Raw genomic sequence first — 19,838 nt, forward strand, 5'->3', positions numbered from 1 at the left:
CCAGGTAGCTCAGTGGGCAAAGAATCCACCTGCCAATGTAAAAGATGGGGATTTGATCCCTGAGTTGGGAAGATCCCTGGAGGAGGGCATGGCAGCCTACTCCAGTATTCTTGATTGAAGAATCCCATGGACTGAGGAGCCTGGCAGGCTACAGTACATGGGGTTGCAAAGAGTTGGACACGACTGAAGCGACTTAGCATGCATGCATGCATGCATATAGTACATGATACAATCCAAGGGTGGTTGAATCCAAAGATGTAGAACCATGGATAAGGAATTGATTCCAACTGTAAATTTATATCTGTATTTTTGACTGAGGGGAATGTTGGTGCCCCTAAACCTCATGTTGTTCAAGGGTCAACTGTATTTTCATTTTCATTTCCCTTTGACTCTTGTATTCTTAACAATCTCATCTACTTCCTGTTTGAGAAAGTGCATGCTAAGTCGCTTTTGTCATGTCTGACACTTTATGATCCCAGGCTCCTCTTTCCATGGAATTCTTTGTGCAAGAATACTGGAGTGGATTGCCATACCCTCCTCCAGTTATGAGAAGGTACTTTACATTCATAAAAGATAGCTCTCTGAGTGAAATTTATGGCCTAACAGTCTTCACAGTATCAGTCTCTTGTTCATCTATATACACATCTCTGTCCCCAGCAAGATACTAAGGATTTTGCTCTATGTCACAGTGACTGTTGTTATCACTCTCTGCTCCAGGTTCCTTCAGACTACAAAACCTGCCTTTTAAGGAAGGTTCATCCCTTGTTTTCACAAATGACCCAATAAGGAAAGAACCCTTGACAAATTCCTAAACCAAAGGGGCTGCTGTTGATAACTTCCAAAGGCACTCACCCACTCAGTGAGTACCAGTGTATCTGCTGTTATGTCTTCTATCCTGAAACCTTGCGTTCCCTTTGGTTTTTAATAACTTGTAGTATAACATTATTTTGCACTCTACCCCCAGAAGTAGTAGCATATGCTTCTATTTCTATTTCTTTCTATTTCTCCCTGATTTATTTCTTAAGGTTTTGTATATTCCTTACCATGCATAATGCTAACACTATTTGTTGGACCATATTGTCTTTCCTTTTCCTTCTCTTTCTTTTGTGTTTAAGACATTTGTTTTCTTAACATACTCCAGGCTTTACCTTAGGGGATTCCTCCCACAGTAAGGACTGTAAAGAAAAGAATTTCTAGGGGCTTCCCTGGTGGAGTGGTTAAGAATGCGCTCCCAGTGCAGGGGATACAGGTTCAATCCCTGCTCCAGGAAGAGCCCACATGCCATAGAGCAAGTAAGCCCATATGCCACAACTACCGAGCCAGCACTCTTGAGCCCGCAAGCCACAACTACTGAGCCCAGTACCACAACTACTGAGCCCATGCACCCTAGAGCCCATACTCTGCAATAAGAGAAGCCACTACAATGAGAAGCCCATGAACTGCAACTAAGAGTAGTCCCCACTCACTGCAACTAGACAAAACCTGGGTGTAGCAATGAAGACCCAGCACAGCTAAAAATAAATAAATATTAAAAAGAAGAAAAGAAGTTCTAAGTCTGCAGAAAGCATTCAGAGTTCAAATAAAACTACCTTATCCATCTTCACATCCCTGAATAGAAGAATTTCTTTCAGGTGATGTCTTTGCATCATTCCAATATCTAACCTACACCAGATCCATACATATTGAAATCCTAGTTTAGTGATTTAATCTTTTCTCCTCTTCCCTTAGAGCTCTAACTCTCTAAGTGTTATGGGCATCTTCCTCTTTGCTCCAAACTATACCTGCTTCCCCAATCACAAGTGGTGTCTCCTGAAATTCACTAAATAATGCCTGAAGTATCCTATGCTGCTCTTGTGGTCTTTCTATCTTGATTTTTTTTTCCTGAATATTTTGTAATCTGTCATGAAAAGGACTGTAATCTGCTCTTATTAATGACACTTTGTCTATAATACTCAGAGGGCCCCTCCATAGTTTTCTGGGCCTGGGCTAGTTTGTGGGAAGAGGAGGGGCAATGAGAGGTCATTCCAGTTTACTCTCATCTTTCTTTTTCTGTTAAATCTCTTTGACCTGAGTTATCTTCCTTGACCTAATAATAGAGCATATACTCTCCTTTTTCCTACTCTATACCAAAAAGCTTTTAGGCCTGGGGACATGTGGGGGCCGGGGTTATCCTTCTTTTCCTTTTCATATAAGCCAAATTTGACCACTAAGATCTTAAGCCTTCTCAATCTTCATTTCCTGATGAAACTCTGGTTTGCTTTCTGACATTTCTAAAACTAAAATGGTCTCCTAGGCTGTGATTCTCTGTTCATTTACAACACGCTGTACTTTCTCTGCCTGCTGCCAACGTCTTTAAGCTGTTGCTGTGCCAACCAGATTCTCAAAGCCAAGGCATTACTGCCACAGTCTCTTTTAGTGTATTGCTTTTTTGTTCTGACTTTTTCTTTTGAATTTTTAGTAATTTATTTCACTGTCCCCCCCCACCCCTGCAACATTAATGGTAAAAGCCGCCATATTCTCCCATGTATTTAAGGCTTTCACACTTCTTGATTTGGTTTTTAACAAAGTCTATCATCCTTTGGGGCTTTGAAATCAACAACAAGGATCATGGTATACCTGAGGGATAGCTAGAACGGATTCACAAACTTATGAAACAGGAAAGAGAGCCTTAGAAGTATGGCATGCAAGTCACACAGAATAAGGTAAGCAGCAACATAATATGGGCAGGTGGCACCAACTATAAACACTTAAAGGCCTAATTGTCTCCCACTAATGACTGAGCGACTGAACTGAATTCAAAGTTCAGTTTACAGTCATGACAGAGGGACAGAATGAAAAAAGGGGGAAACAAACTATGGTATCCAAAATAATTCCATTGTATTAAAGAGAAAGGATATGTTCAAAGACAAGACACATAAACTGTCACTGTTTGCAGATGACATGTTACTATACATAGAAAATCCTAAATATTCCATCAGAAAACTATTGGATCTAATCAGTGAATTTGGTAAACTTGCAGGATACAAAACTAATGCATGAAATCTCTTGCATTCCTATACACTAACAAAAAGGCAGAAAGAGAAATTAAGGAAACAATCCCATTTACCATCACAACAAAAAAAATGTCTAGGAATAAATCTACCTAAGGAAGCAAAAGATCTATACTTATAAAATTATAATACTCCAATGAAAGAAATCAAAGAGGACACAAATGGATGGAGAAATAAACCATGTTCTTGGATTGGAAGAATCAATATAGTGAGAATGAATATACTACCCAAAGAAATCTACAGATTAAAAGTAATTATTATCAAATTACCAATGGCATTCTTTACAGAATTAGAACAAATTTTTTTTTTTACAATTTGTATGGAAACACAAAAGACTCCAAGAGTCAAAGTACTCTTGAGAAAGAAAAATGGAGCAGGAAGAAACAGGCTCCCCAACTTCAAATTATACTAAAAAGCTATAGTAATCAAAACAGTATGGTACTGGCACAAAAACAGAAATATAAATCAATAGTACAGGATAGAAAGCCCAGAGATAAACCCATGTACCTATGGTCACCTAATCTGTAACAAAGGAGGCAAGAATAAACAATGGAAAAAAGAGAGTATCTTCAATAAGTGAGGCTGGTAAATCTGGATAGCTACATGTAAAAGAATGAAATTAGAACACTACCTAGCACCATACATAAAAATAAAGTCAAAATGGATTAAAGACCTAAAAAGGTCTGCATAGTCAAAGCTACGGTTTTTCCAGTAGTCATGTACAGATGTGAGAGTTGGACCATAAAGAAGGCTGAGCGCCAAGAAATTGATGCTTTCCCAAGAACTGATGTTTTCAAACTGTAGCTCTGGAGAAGACTCTTGAGAGTCCCTTAGACTTCAAGGAGATCAAATCAGTCAATCCTAAAGGAAATCAACATTGAATATTCATTGAAGAGACTGATGCTGAAGCTGAAGCTCCAATATTTTGGCCACCTGATGGGAAGAGCTGACTCACTGGAAAAGATCCTGATGCTGGGAAAGATTGAGGACAGGAGGAAAAGTGGCAACAGAGGGTGAGATAGTTGGATGGTATCACCGACTCAATGGACATGAGCGTGAGCAAACTCCAGGAGACAGGGAAGGACAGAGAAGCCTGGCTTGCTGCAGTCCATGGGGTCACAAAGAGTCACACACGACTTAGTGATTGAACAACAGCAACAACAACAAATGCAAGACCAGATACTATAAAACTCTTGGAGGAAAACACAGGAAAAACACTCTTTGATGTAAATCACAGTAAGATCTTTTTTGAAGCACCTCCTAGAATAATGAAAATAAAAACAAAATAAATAAAAAAGGCCTACATAGTCAAAGCTATGGTTTTTCCAGTAGTCATGTACGGATATCTGGTTTGACATAGCTTTCCTTCCAAGGAGCAAGCATCTTTTAATTTCATAGCTGCAGTCAACATCTGCAGTGATTTTGGAGCCGAAGAAAATAAAATCTGTCACCGTTTCCACGTTTTCCCCTTCTGTTTGCCATGACATGATGGGATGGATGCCATGATCTTAATTTTTTAAATGTTGAGTTTCAAGCCAGCTTTTCACTCTCCTCTTTCACCCTCATAAAGAGAGTCTTTAGTGGTCACTTTGGCAGCACAAATACTAAATTTGGAATGTACAGAGAAGATTAGCATGGCCCCTGTGCAAGGATGACACACAAATTTCTGAAGCATTCCATATTTTTAGACATAGAGAACAGACTTGTGGACACAGCGTGGGAGAAGGAAAGGGTAGGATGAATGGAGAGAGTAGCATGGAAAAATATCTACTACCATATGTAAAATAGATGGTCAGTGGGAATTTGCTATATGACTCAGGAAACTCAAACCAGGGCTCTGTGACAACCTAAAAGTGGTGGGATGGGGTGGAAAGTAGGAGGAAGTTTTAAGAGAGAGGGCATATATGTATACCTATGACTGATTCATGTTGGTGTATGGCAGAAACCAACACAATATTGTTAACCAAGTACCCTTCAATTAAAAATAAAATTTTAAAAAGAGACTCTTTAGTTCCTATTCACTTCTGCCATTAGAGCGGTAAGTAAGTATTAGTCACTCAGTGGTGTCCAACTCTTTGCAACCCCATGGACTGTAGCTCAGCAGGCTCTTCTGTCCAGCGTGCTCCAGATGAGAATACTAGAGTGGGTTGCCTGTGCTCTTCTCCAGGGGATCTTCCCAACCCAGGAATTGAACACATTCCTGTCCATTTTAGTTCACTGATTCCTAAGATGTTGATACTCAACCTTGCCATCTCCTGGTTGACTACATCTAATTTACCTTGATTCATGGACCTAACATTTCAGTTTCTTAAGCAATATTGTTCTTTATAGCATCAGACTTTACTTTCATCACCAGACACATCCACAGCTGAGCGTTTTTTGCACTTTGGCCTAGCTGCTTCAGTCTTACTGGAGCTATTAGTAACTGTCCTTCACTCTTCCCCAGCAGCATATTGGACACTTTCTGACCTGGAGGGCTCACCTTCCAGTGTAATATCTTTTTGCTTTTCATACTATCCAAAGTGTTCTCCAGGCAAGAATACTGGAGTGGTTTCCTTCTCCAGTGGGCCATGTTTTGTCAGAACTCTTCATTTTCAACCATCCATCTTGAGTGTCCCTGAGAAGCATTGTTTATAGCTTTTTTGAGTTACACAAGCCCATTTGATATAAGGCTATGATTCATGAAGTGGCTCAGTGGTAAAGAATCTGCCTGTCAATGTGAGAGACTCAGATTCAATCTCTGGGTTGGGAGGACCCCCTGGAGAATAAAATGACATCCCACTCAAGTATTCCTTCCTGGGAAATCCCAGGGACAGAGGAGGTTGGAGTCTACAGTTCATGGGGTGACACACACACACACACACACACACACACATAAGTACACAAATATGTGGCAAGTAAACAATACACTACTAAACTAGCAATGGATCAGTGACAAAATCAAAGAGAAAATCAGAAAACACCTATAGACAAATGGAAATGAAAATGTAATTTTCATTTATATTTGTAAATGAAAGCACAATGGTCCAAAATCTATGGGATTCAGCAAAAGCAATTCTAAGAGGAAAGTTTATAACAATACAATCTTACCTCAAGAAACAAGAAAAATCTCTAATAGATAATCTAACCTTACACCTAAAACAACTAGACAAAGAACAAAAAAAGACCTAAAGATAGTGAAAGAAAAGAAATCATAAAGATCAGGGCAGAAATGAATGTAATAGAGGCATAGAAAACAATTGCAAAGATCAATGAAACTAAAAGTTGCTTCATTGAAAAGATAAACATAATTTATAAACCCTTAGCCAGACTCAGCAGGGAAAAAAGGGAGAGGGCTCAAATCAATAAAATTAGGAACGAAAAAGCAGAGTTACAACTTGCACCATAAAAATACAAGACAACATAAGAAAGCAACTGTATGCCAATAAAATGGACAACCTAGAAGAAATGGACAAATTCTTAGAAAGATGCAGTCTCCCAAGACTGAACCAGGAAGAAATAGAAAATATGAAGAGAATAATCACAAGCACTGAATTGAAGCTGTGATGAAAAATTCCCAAAAAAACCAAAGTCCAGGACCTGATAGCTTTGCAGGTGAATTCTATCAAGCATTTAGAGAATTAACACCGATCCTTCTGGAACTGTTCCAAAATATTGCAGAGAAGGAAAACTTCTAAATGTATTCTGCGAGGCCACCATCATGCTGATACCAAAACTAGCCAAAGATGCCACACACAAAAGAAGAAAATTACAGGCCAATATCCATGATGAACATAGATGCAAAAATCCTTTGCACATTACTAATGTTTTGAATCTAACAATACATTAAAAGACCATATACCATGATCAAGTAGGATTTATCCCAGGGATGCAAGGATTTTTCAATATCCACAAATCAATCAATGTGGTACATTACATCAACAACTTGAAAAATAAAAACCATTTAATCATCAAAAAGAATAAAATACCTAGAAATAAACCTGCTGAAGAATACAAAAGACCCATACTCTGAAAACTGTAAGATGCTAATGAAAGTAATCGAATAAGACACAAACAGATGGAAAGATATATCATATTCATGGATTGGAAGAATGAATATTTTCAAAATGACTATACTACCCAAAGCAATATAGAGACTCAATGCAATGCCTATCAAATTACTAATGGCATTTTTCACAGAACTAGAACAACAAATTTTAAAATTTATTTGGCGACACAACAGACCCTGAATGGCCAAAGCAATTTTGAGAAAGAAAAACAGTTAGAGAAATATAACTCAGCCGTAAAAAGAATGAAACAATACCATTTGCAGCAAATGGATAGACCTAGGAAGTGTTATACTGAGTGAAGTAAACCAGACAGAAAGACAAACATTATATGACATGGCTTATGTGTGGAATCTAAAAAATTAATACAAACAAACTATTTATGAAACAGAAACAGACTCACAGACTTAGAGAACAAACTTGTGGTGGCTGGGGGAAGGGAAAGAGGAGAAGGGATAGTTAGGGAGTTTGGGATGGACACGTACGCACTGCTACATTTAAAATGGATGACCAACAAGGGCTTACTGTATAACACAGGGAACTCTGCTCAATGCTACGTGGCAGGCTGGATGGGTGGGGAGTTTGAGGGAGAATGGATACATGCATATGCATGACTGAGTCTCTTTGTTGTTCATCTGAAACTATCACAACGTTGTTAATGGGCTGTACTTCAATACAAAGTAAAAAGTTTTAAAGAAAAGTTATTTGTATATTTTACTATGAGTATTAACATATATTTTGTCCATTTTTCTTTCTTTCTTTTTGTTGGAGACTTTGGGATTCTAGTTACCCAACCTAGTTCCAGGCTCTTGACAGTGAATGTGCTGAGTCCTAACTATTGGAGTATTGGGGGATTCCCTTGCCCATTTTTCTATTAAGTGATTTTGGTAATTTCCCTTACTAACTATATATTAAGGAAATTAACTGTTTGTTATATGTGTTACAAACTATTCCCCTGTTTCTCATGTGCCTTTTGATTTTATTTATAGCATTTTTCCCATGCAGGAAATAAAGCCCATGATTTTTATGTAGTCAAATTCATCAATCTTTTCTCTAGTAAATTCATTATTTTGCTTATTTTAAAAGTTTTTTTTATTAAAATATAATGTACATAAAAGTGATTATTATCACATGTCATAAATGTAGTTCAATGAATTTTTGTAATCTGAATACTTCCCTGTAACCAGCATTCAGATCAATAAATAGAACATGAACAGTATCCATGGGTACTCCCATACAGTCACTACCTGTTCTTTCCCACACAAGGTAGTAAATTAGTTTTATAAGGTTTCATTTTTTAATATAACATTCCAAAACTCCTTTTTAGGGAAAAGAGTGAATCCAGGAACCCATTTTACTTTTTTAAATGACTAGTTAGTTGTCCCAACACCATTTATTAAGTAATAAATAAATAATAAACCTTTTCTCCACTGACAGGAAATTTTACCTTTATCATATATCAATCTCTTTTATGTATTTGAACCTATTTCTAAATTCTTTTATCCACTGATGTGACTATCTCTTCATGGTTTCTAGCAGAGAAATGACATAGTCTATGCTTTCAAAAGATCATTTTGGCTGTTGTGTGGAAAATGGACTATATGGTGGGATAGTGTGCAGGGTGCAAGCAGGGAGTAAGGATATTGTAGTAATCTAGGTGAGAGATAACAGTGGCTTAGAATAGGAAGTTACAGCAGAATAGAGAAAAATGGTCATAGATGAGGTAAGATTTGGGCATTTAATTCATATATCAGTACCACAGAGTTCTTTTAATTTATGTATCTTTATAATATACTTTAATATCTCATAAGACCAATTTCCTCTTCATTAGTATTTTTTCCAGAATTTTTCTTACTTTTCTTGATATGAGCTTTTCTTTATATTAGCTTAAGAATCAGTTTTTTTCAGTTTCAAAAAATTCTAGTGTTGTCTTTAAAAGATCAAACTAAACTTATATAGTAATACATACAAGAAAGAACATCTTTGTACTATGAGTAGTCCCATCCAGTAACTGAACATTGAAGACTCTGTGATTGTCAAAAGTATATAAAAGGTTTCTTCATACAGATCTTTTAAGTTTCATATTTTTAAGTCCTGAGGGTTTTAATTGTTGCCATTTGAAACTGGACATTTAGTCTATGTCCGACGCAGGATACAGGATGCTTGGGGCTGGTGCAGAGAGAGATGTTATGGGGAGGGAGGTGGGAGGGGGGGTTCATGTTTGGGAACGCATGTACACCCATGGTGGATTCATGTCAATGTATGGCAAAACCAATACAGTATTGTAAAGTAAAATAAAGTAAAAATAAAAATTAAAAAAAAAAAGAAAAAGAAACTGGACATTTTCTACCACTATATTTTTATTACCAGTTATTATCACAAATACACAAAAGGACAAAGAATCAGACACCCATGTTTTTATTATCTAGACTTAACTGAATGTTGACATTTTTCATACTTGCTTCAGATCATTTTAATCTTATTTTAAAATTGAAGTATCATTGATTATAATGTTATAGGTTACAGATGGACAATATAATGATTCACAATTTTAAAGGTTATATTCTATTTATAGTTATTATAAAATATTGGCTATATTCCTGGTGTTGTTCATGATACCCATGTAGCATATTTTATGCCCAATAGTTTGTACCTCTTAATCCTTTATCCCTATATTGCCCCCCCACCTGCTTACTTCTCCCCACTGATAACCACTGGTCTGTAGATATCTTCAATTTTACTGAATATTGACTCACTTTATGAATAGCAGTTAGTTCAGTGCACAAATATTTATTTACTCCACAATATGTGCCAGACATTATTCTAGGAGCTGTGTTACAAGAGTGAACAAACAAGACAAAATCTACTGCATTCTGAAGAATACATTGAAGTTGGGGGAGATAGACAAAACTCAAAATATCTAAAGAAAATAGAGAATGTGTTATATCAGATAAATTAGAAAAAAATAAGACTGGGAAAGTGAATATAGAGTGCAATGGTGGTTAATCTTAATTGTTAACTTGGTAGGTTATACTACCCAGTTTTTTAATAGAATACTAACCTAGATGTTGCTGTGAAGGTATTTTACATATGTGGTTAACATCTACAATTAGTTGACTTAAAGATTACCCTAATTAATGTGGGTGCTTGCGTGTATGCTCAGTTGCTCAGTTCTGTATGATCAAAGATGCAATAACAGAAATTCTAGCATGCTCGGTTCCTCTGTCCGTGACATGTTCCAGGCAAGAATATTGGAGTTGGTTGTCATTTCCTTCTCTAGGGGATCTTCCTGACCCAGGGATTGAACTTGTGTCTCCTGCATTGATAGGTGGATTCTTTACCACTGAGCCACTTGGGAAGCCCTAAATAATGTGGGTGGACCTCACCAATCAGTTGAAAGTCTTAAGAGAAAACCTGAAGTTTCTTGGAGAAGAAAGAATTCTACCTCAAGATTGCAGCATTACTTCTTCTTTTTTTTTTTTTTTTTGCAGCATCACTTCTTGCAGTTTCCTGCCTGATGACCTGCTCTATGGATTTATGACTGACAGTCCCTGCAATTGTGTGAGCCAGTTCCTTAAGATAAATATCTTATTATAAATATATTAATACATTGAATATAAATTTATACATATACTAATTATGTCCTATTTATTCTGTTTATCTGGAGAACCATGACAAATGTACAGTTTGGCTTGAGAGGACAGAATCTTAAGGATAAGTTTTCATTTTTATTATTGTTGTTGTTTTGGCCATGCCACACAGCACACGGTATCTCAGTTCCCTGACCAGGGATGGAACCTGTGCCCCTACAGTGGAAGCATAGAGTCTTAACCACTAGATCACCAGGGAAGTCCCAACGATAAGTTTTATGAGTTGGTTCTGGAGTTTCTGGAATTGCTTCTCTAATCTATTAGGTTTAAATACATGAATGACTCTATTTACAGTGGTAAAGAAGGCACTGGGGAAAAATAAATAATCAGACTTTCAGGAATTATTGATCATGAGCTCTGAAATGACATTAATTCTAGGAGAACCAAAAGAACAGTATACTCCACTAGTCAAAGTAAGGCTCATGCATGTCAAGTGATAAAAGGTAGCTCAGGTCCATCTCACAGTGGACACAGTGGGTCATCAAATCTATCTTCTGGTTATTTTTCTGATCTGGAATGCATAGTTGGAATAGATATAGTCAGTAACTGGCATAATCCTTTCATTGGTTCCCTAATCTATGTAGTGAGGTCTATTATGGTAGGAAAGGCTAAGAGGAAACCACTAGAACTGCTTCTACCAGAAAAATAGGAAACCAAAAGCAACACCACATTTCTAGAGGAACTGCAGAGATTAGTGCCACCAATAATGACTTGAAAGATGAAGGGGTGTTAATTACCACCACACCCGCATTTAGTTTGCCTATTTGGCTTATGTAAAAGACAGGTGTGCCTTAGAAAATGACAATGGATTACCATAACTTTAACCAGATGTTGAGTCCAATTGCTGTTGCTATTCTAGATGTGGTTTCTTTGCTTGAGAAAACTAATATATCCCTTGGTATCTGGGGATATTGCAGTTGTTGATCTGGCAAATGCCTTTTATCAATGCCTGTTAGTAAACACCACCAGAAGCAGTTTGCTTTCAACTTCCAAAGCAGCAATACTGTCTTGTTGCAAGTATATCAATTGCTCCACGCCTAATTTTCATACTTTATAGAGATCTTTATTGCCTTTTACTTCTATAAGACACCACACTACTTCATTACGTTGATGACATTGTGCTGATTGGACCTGGTGAGCCAGAAGTGGAAACTGCTCTAAACTTACTGGAAAGACATTTATGTGTCAGAGGGTGGGATATAAATCCTACAAAATTCAGGGGCTTTCTATCTCAGTGAAACTTCTAGGGGCTCAATGGTATTATGTGAAGATATCCCTAGGATGGCTAAGTTGCTGCATCTGACCCCTCCTACAACCAAAATATAGACCCAATGCCAGGTGGGACTTTTTGGATTTTGAAGTTATGTTTCTCATTTGGATGTGCTACTCTGATCCATTTACCAAGTGATCTAAAAAACCACTAGTTCTGCATGGAGCCCAGAAGAAGAGAAGTCTTTGCAACAAGTTCAGGCTGCTGTACAAAGAGCTCTGCCATTGGGCCATATGATCTAGCAGATTCAGTGTCACTTGAAGTGGTATTTGTCAGTGGCAGATAGGGATTCTACTTGGGGCCTTTGGTAGGACCTTATAAGTCAATCATAGTGTATGCCCTTAGGATTTTTTTTTTTTTTTGCATAGAAATTTTGTTTTATTTTTTAACAATTTTTTTTATTTTTTAAATCTTTAATTCTTACATGTGTTCCCAAACATGATTTTGAAGCAAAACCCTGCCTCTGCAGATAACCACTCTCCTTTGGAGAAATAGCTTTTAGCTGCTTGCTATTGGGCTTTAGTAGAGACTGAACACTTAACCATGAGCCACAAAATTACTATGAGACCTGAGATGCTCATCATGAAGTGGATATTTATTCCCCCACAAACCTATAATGTTGACTATGCACACTGGCACTCCACTAGCAAATAGAAGTGGTATATAAAATTATGCTTTAGCAGGCTCTGAAGGCACAGGTAAATTAAATAAAGAAATGTCTCAAATGCTTATGGCCCCTACTACTTCTATTACCTCCTTTCTCTCAACCTATATCTATTGCCTCATGGGGAGTTCTCTACAATCATTTGACTGAAGAAGAGAAAATTTGGGCCTGCTTGATATACATGCATATCAAGATGGTTCTGTTTGATATACATGCAACACTTAAAAGTAGACTGTTCCACCACTACAACCTCTTTGTGGGACATCCCTGAAGGACAGTGATGAAGTGAAATCTTTCCATTGCACAGAACTTTGAGCAGTGAACATGCTTGTTCATTTTTGCTTTGAAACAGAAATGGTCAGAGGTATGAGTGTGTATATACCAATTCATAGACTGTAGCCAATGATTTAGATGGGTAAGCAGGGGCTTGGAAGGAACATGATTGGAAAATTGGTGATGAAGAGGTCCAGGGAAGACGTATGTGGGTAAGCCTCTGTGAATGGGCAAAACCCTTCACAAAACTGGATATTTGTGTCCAATGTGAATACTCACCAAAGAGTGACATCAGCAGAGGAAGATTTTTATAATTAAGTGGATAAGATGATCTGTTCTCTGGGTAGCCATCAGCTACTTTCCTCAGCCACTCCTGTCATTGCTCAAGAGGCTCATGAACAAAGTGGCCATGGTGATAGGGATGGATTTATGCATGGGCTTAGAAACATCAAGTTCCACTCATCAAGGACAACTTGTCTCCACCCACTGCTCAGTGATCAGTCTGTTAGCAGCAGAAACCATTGCTTTGTCTATGATCAGACACAATTTCCAGGGGTGATCAAGCCAGTTATTTGGTGGCAGGTGGCTTATTAATATATTTGACCACCTCTATCATAGAGGGGACAGCCCTTTAGTTTTACTGGAACAAATGCATTACATATGGACTTGTCTTCCCACCATTCAGTTCTTCTGCCCAAAATACACTCTGTGGACTTACAGAATGCCTTACCCACTACCATGTATTCAAACAGCATTGCTTCTGATCATAGATCTCATTTCATAGTACTTGAAGTGTGGCAATGGGGCCATACTCATGGAACTCACTAGTCTTATCATGTTTCCCCTCATCCTGAAGCAGCTGGGTTGGTAGAAGCATGGAATGGCTGTATGAAGGCTCAATTACAGTACCATCTGGGTGACAATATTTGCAGGGCTGAGGCATGTTCTCTAGGAATTTGTACATACCCTAAATCAGCATCCAATACATGGTGCTATTCCTCCTATAGCCAAAATTTATGGGTCTAGGAACCAAGGGGTGGAAATGGGAGTGGCACCACTACTATTACCATAGTTATCCAATAGCATAAATTTGGCTTTCTGTTTCTGCAACATTATGCTCTGCAGATCTACAGGTCTTAGTTCCAAAGACTGGAATGCTTCCACCAGGAGACACAACAGTGCATTGTACTTGTAGTTAAGAGTGTCACCTTGCCACTTTGGGCTCCTCATGCCTTTGAATCAATAGACAATGAAGGGAGATACTTTATTGGCTAAAGTGATTGATCTTGATTACTAAGGAGAAACTGAACTCTACACCACAATGGAGGTAAGGAAGAGCTTGTATGGAATACATTAGGTTTCTTAAGGCATCTCTTAATACTACTATCCTTGTGATTAAAATCAACGTAAAACTATAATAATTCAATTCAGTGGGACTTCTAATGGCTCAGACCTTTCAGGAACGAAGGTTTGAATGCCTTCATCAGGCGTAGAACCACAGTCAGCTAAGGTGCTTGCGAAGGTCAAAAGGAATATGGACTAAGAAGTGGAATAAGGTAGTTATGAACACCAGTTATGACCATGTGACCAGTTGCAGAAAAATGGCTATAATTGTTATAATGCATAACCCTTATTTTTATGAATATGTTTGGGTGTATATTTATGTCAAATGCCTTTCTCCCTCCATTATCTCCTCATAGAACATGAGATGCATTAATGATAATTAAATTTATATCATAGCATTTGAGTTACAGGATATCGAGAGGAATGACTCAAAGACTTTGCATACTCTTATGTTGAAAAAGTTAGCTCATTTTTCAGTTTTAAATGACTTTGTTATTGTATTTATTTAGAGATGTGTGTATGGATACCCACTGGACAAGGGTGAGACTGTGATAGTTTATGTATCAACTTGGCTAGTTTATTGTATTCAGTTATTTAATCAAGCACTTACATAGGTGATGATGTATGCTAGATGTAGTTAAAATATGCAATCAGTTGACCTGAAGTAAAGATTACATTTGATAATGTTAGTGAGCTTCATCAATTAGTTGTAGGATATAAGAGAAAAAACTGAGATTTCCTGGAGGAAGAAATTCTGTCTCAAGGCTGAGGTATCACATTCTGCCTAATTTCCATCCTGTGGGGTTTGCCCTAGATCCCACTCAAGACTGCAGCATCAACTCTTCTTGAGTTTGCAGCCTGCTGGCCTGGTCTACAGATTTCAGATATGCCACGTCCCACAATCACAATCACACGATCACATGTTCTAATTTCTTAAAATAAAATTATATATATAAACATATATATTATGTTTCTCTGGAGAACCCTGACTGATGTAATTGTGCAGGTGCAATTTTAAATAAGATGTTTAGGAAAGGTGGCATTTGAGTACCATTTATGTTTCCAATAATAGTTTATGCCTTTTTACTGTTTAAAAATTATTTCTTTATTTTTATTTATTAAACTTTCATTTTTAGATAGTGTAGATTCACAGTTTTTTATGGTTCCACTATATATTACAATTATTTTTTAAGTAGATAAGTTAAGATTTTTCATTGGAGTTTCAATATCAAACTCAATTAATAGAATGAATAGACAGAAAAGTAGGAAGATATAGATCTGAAAAGCACTATGAACCAATTCAACATAATTAAGATTTATATAATTTTCACACAACCACAGGATACAAATTTTATTCAAGTCCCCATAGATTATAAACCAGGAAACACTGGAACATATCCAGGGACATGAAACAAGGTGCAAAAGTTTCATGGTCTAAAGGTTTTGAAACTGTAGAGTCTGTTCTCTTATCACTGTGGAGTTACATTAATAATCAATATCAAAAGATATTTGAAAATAACCATTCTGGTTCAAGATGGCAGAGTAGAAGGATATGCACTCATCTCCCCCTGCAAGAGCACCAAAATTACAACTAGCTGTTGAACAACCATCAACACTGGAACTCACCAAAAAAGTATACCTCAAGTTCAAAGACAAAGAAGAAACTGCAGCAAGATGGTTGGAGGGGCACAATCACAATAAAATCAAATCCCATACCCACCAGGTGTGTGACCCACAAACTGGAGAACAATAATACCAAAGAAGTTCTCCCACTGTTGTGAAGGTTCTGAACCCCACGTAAGGCTCCCAGCCTGGGAATCTGACAAAAGGACTGAGAATCCCCAGGGAATTGAAGGCCAGCAGGATTTGATTACAAGACTTCCACAGGACTAGGGGAAACAGACACTTCAGTCTTGGAGGGCACAAACAAAACCTTGCATGCACCAAGACTCAGAGGAAAGGAACAGTGACCCCACAGGAGAATGAACCAAAACTACCTGCTAGTGTTGGAGGGTCTCCTGTGAAAGTGTGGGTGGGCAGGGCCTCACCACAGGGATGGGGGCACTGGCAGCAGCAGTCCTGAAATATCCCCCATGGTGTAAACCCTCTTGGAAGTCACCATTAACCCAACCACAGAGCAGGTAGACCCAAGGTCTGGGTCACTTATGGTAAAAAAAAACTACCAGGGAAGGAGTGCAACCCCACACATCAGCAGATAATTGGATTAAAACTTTACTAAGGCAAGACCCAGTTTTTCCCACTAGCAGTCCCTCCCATCAGGAAGCTTACACAAGCCTCTTAGCCTTCTTCATCAGAGAGCAGACAGAAGAAACAAGAACAACCACAGTCTCACAGCAACTAAAACAAAAATCACATTACAGAAAGTTAATCAGCATGAAAAAGCAGAAAGTTATGTCCCAGATGAAGGGACAAGTTAAAACCCCAGAAAAACAATTAATTGAAGTGGAGATAGGCAACCTTCCAGAAAAAGAATTCAGAATAATGATAGTGAAGATTCAGGATCTCAGGAAAACAATGGGGAAGATGCAAGAAATGTTTACCAAAAACCTGTAAGAACTAAAGAACAAACAAACAGATGAATAGTACACTAGAGGGAATCCATAGCAGAATAACTGAAGCAGAGGCACCGATAAATGACCTGGAGGACAGAATGGGGGAAATCACTGCCGCAGAACAGAAAGTAGAAAAAATGATGAAAAGAAATTAAGACATCAGCCCCAAGCATCCTGTATCCTGCATCGAACCTGGACTGGCGATTTGTTTCTTATATGATATTATACATGTTTCAATGCCATTCTCCCAAATCATCCCACCCTCTCCCTCTCCCACAGAGTCCAAAAGACTGTTCTATACAAGGGGAGGGAGTTGAGAGGGTGGTTCAGGATAGGGAACACATGTACACCCATGGCGGATTCATGTTGATGTATGGCAAAACCAATACAATATTGTAAAGTAAAAATAATAATAATAATAAATAAATGATAAATGGTTAAAAAAAAGAAATTAAGACAGCCTAAGAGACCTCTGGGGCAACATTAAGTGTTGTACCCTACATTATAGGGGTCCCAGAAGGAGAAGAAAGAGAGAAAGGACCTGAGAAAATCCTTGAAGAGATGATAGCTGAAAAATTCCATAACACGGGAAAGGAAACAGTCAGCCAAGTCCAGGAAGCACAGATAGCCCCAGGCAGGATAAACCCAAGGAGGAACACACAAAGACACATAGTAATCAAACTGACAAAAATTAAAGACAGAGATAAAATATTAAAAGCAACAAGGGGAAAACAACAAATAATATACAAGGGAACTCCCATCAGGCTCTCAGCTGATTTCTCAACAGAAACTCTACAAGCCAGAAGGGAATGCACAATATATTTAAAGTGATGAAAGAGAAGAACCTACAACCAAGAATACTCTGCCCAGGAAGACTCTCCTTCAGATTTGATGGAGAAATCAAAAGATTTCCAGACAAGCAAAAGTTAAGAGAATTCAGCACCACCAAACCAGCTTTACAAAAAATGCTAAAGGAACTTCTCTAGGCAGAAAACAAGAGAAGGAAAAGCCCTACCTACAGAAAATAAACCCAAAACAATTAAGAAAATTATAATAGGGTCATATATATGGATAATAACCTTAAACATAATGAACTAAATGCTCTGACCAAAAGACATAGACTGGCTGAGCAGATGAAAACATGTGCATGTATGCACTTCCACATCACTCTGCTTGACCCCCCCAAATTGTAAGTAATTATTTTATATTGTTAGGTTAGTCATGTTCCCATTATGGCTTTCAACTGTAATCATCTTTTATTTTTGGTCTGGTTATTGACTGTGAAAACTGATAAACATCATTTACTATTGTGATTAGGTAGCTATTACTCACTTAATACCATTGTGTTGGTTAACAGAAAAATAATAGAACTCTATATGGCCAAAACTACCATTTAATAGAAAAACATGCAATCACTTTTTAAAATCTAGATGCATACCAGAATCATCTTGGAATTTTTTGAAAAATACAAATGCCCAGGAATTGCATTTTATTCACCAGCACTCCAGATACATTCCTAATGAGCAGTCGTGTTTAAAAACAACTGGACTCTATGAGGATCTTTTACTTTTATCTAGTTTGTTTCACTTTTTCTATTTCACATTCAGTGCTCCCATTTCATTTAGTTTATGTTTTCCAGTTTCTCCATATCTTCTTTTTTTGATGTTCTTTCTTAAGCCTTTATCATGCATAGTAGAAAAGCTTTTGTATACATATATACATAATGTGTACAATATATGTGTTTCAGAAAACTTATGAATTTTTGTCTAGCTAAAAATTTTATGACATTTTGATTCCACTTGTTTGACTTAATATAATTAGAATGCCAGATTTCTAATTAATAAAACAGATGTGCAACAAGCAACAAAGGTTTACTCTCTAACACAGGGAACTATAGTCAACAACTTGTGTTAACCTATAATGAAAAGTAATTTCAAAAATAATATATGTGCTTATATATAAAACTGTATTACACACAAAAAGTAATTCTATTTTTTGAAATTTAGTAATGTTTATCTTTTTGCCAGTTTTTCTAAATGCCCTATGGAAATCTAATAACAATGTATGAGATACAAAAATTTAAATATATTTGTGTAGCATATGATTAAGATAAATTAGTTAAATAGAAATCTATTACTTTTAAAGTATTAGTGACATAATTCAAGATCCTCCTATTCTTGTTTTTCTGTACTTGATAAAATACTCTCAGAAGAATGTTAGTATGTCTCACTATGATTATATATTTTTTCTTTTCCCTGATATTTCTTCTGATTTTTGCCTTATGTATCTTTGTTTCTTTGTTAGGTGTCTAATGGTTTATGATGTCCATCTCTTTCGTGAATTGTACCTTAATATTTATCTGTGTTTCATTTTAAAATAAATAAATTTAATTAAAAAATAGATATTTGAAAATAACCCACATATTTTCAAGTGCAATATAGATTCAGTTTTATCGATCTTTTCTTTTACCTTGATTTTGCTCTGGTTTTCAATGTTGTTGATTTTGGCTCTTTATTATAGCCTTCCTTCTTACTCTGGCTTTGTTTTGCTTTTCTTTTTCTAGTTTCTTGAGTTAGAAGTAGGATTGCTGCTCTGAGACCTTTCCTGTTTTCCAATGTAAGCAGTTAGTGCTATAAATTTCCCTCTTAGCACTTTAACTGCTATTGCACATATTTTGGTATTTTGTATTTCCATTTACATTTAGCTATTTTTTTTTCAAGACTTCCTTTTGACTGACGAATTATTTAGAAGTCTAATTTCCACATTCCATGATTTTCCTCTGTCTTTCTATTATTGACTCCAAGTTTGACTCCATTGTGGTCAGCGAACACATCCTGTAGGATTTCAATTCTTTTAAATTTACTGAAGTTTGTTTCATGGTATGGTCTACCTTGATGAATGTTCCATAGTGACGTGCAAGTTGCTCAGTCCTGTCTGACTCTTTGTGAACCCATGGACTATACAGTCC

General features: G+C 37.0%; 1 non-coding gene across 1 annotated transcript; it reads left to right on the forward strand.

Annotated features, from left to right (window-relative positions):
- Positions 1-4,630: 4,630 nt before the first annotated feature.
- LOC138931311 (U6 spliceosomal RNA) lies at positions 4,631-4,736 on the forward strand. The gene has a single exon (XR_011446553.1). It is a non-coding gene; the product is annotated as a U6 spliceosomal RNA (small nuclear RNA).
- Positions 4,737-19,838: the final 15,102 nt, after the last annotated feature.

Source organism: Ovis canadensis, chromosome X, assembly GCF_042477335.2.
Source record: "Ovis canadensis isolate MfBH-ARS-UI-01 breed Bighorn chromosome X, ARS-UI_OviCan_v2, whole genome shotgun sequence".
NCBI lineage: Eukaryota > Metazoa > Chordata > Mammalia > Artiodactyla > Bovidae > Ovis > Ovis canadensis.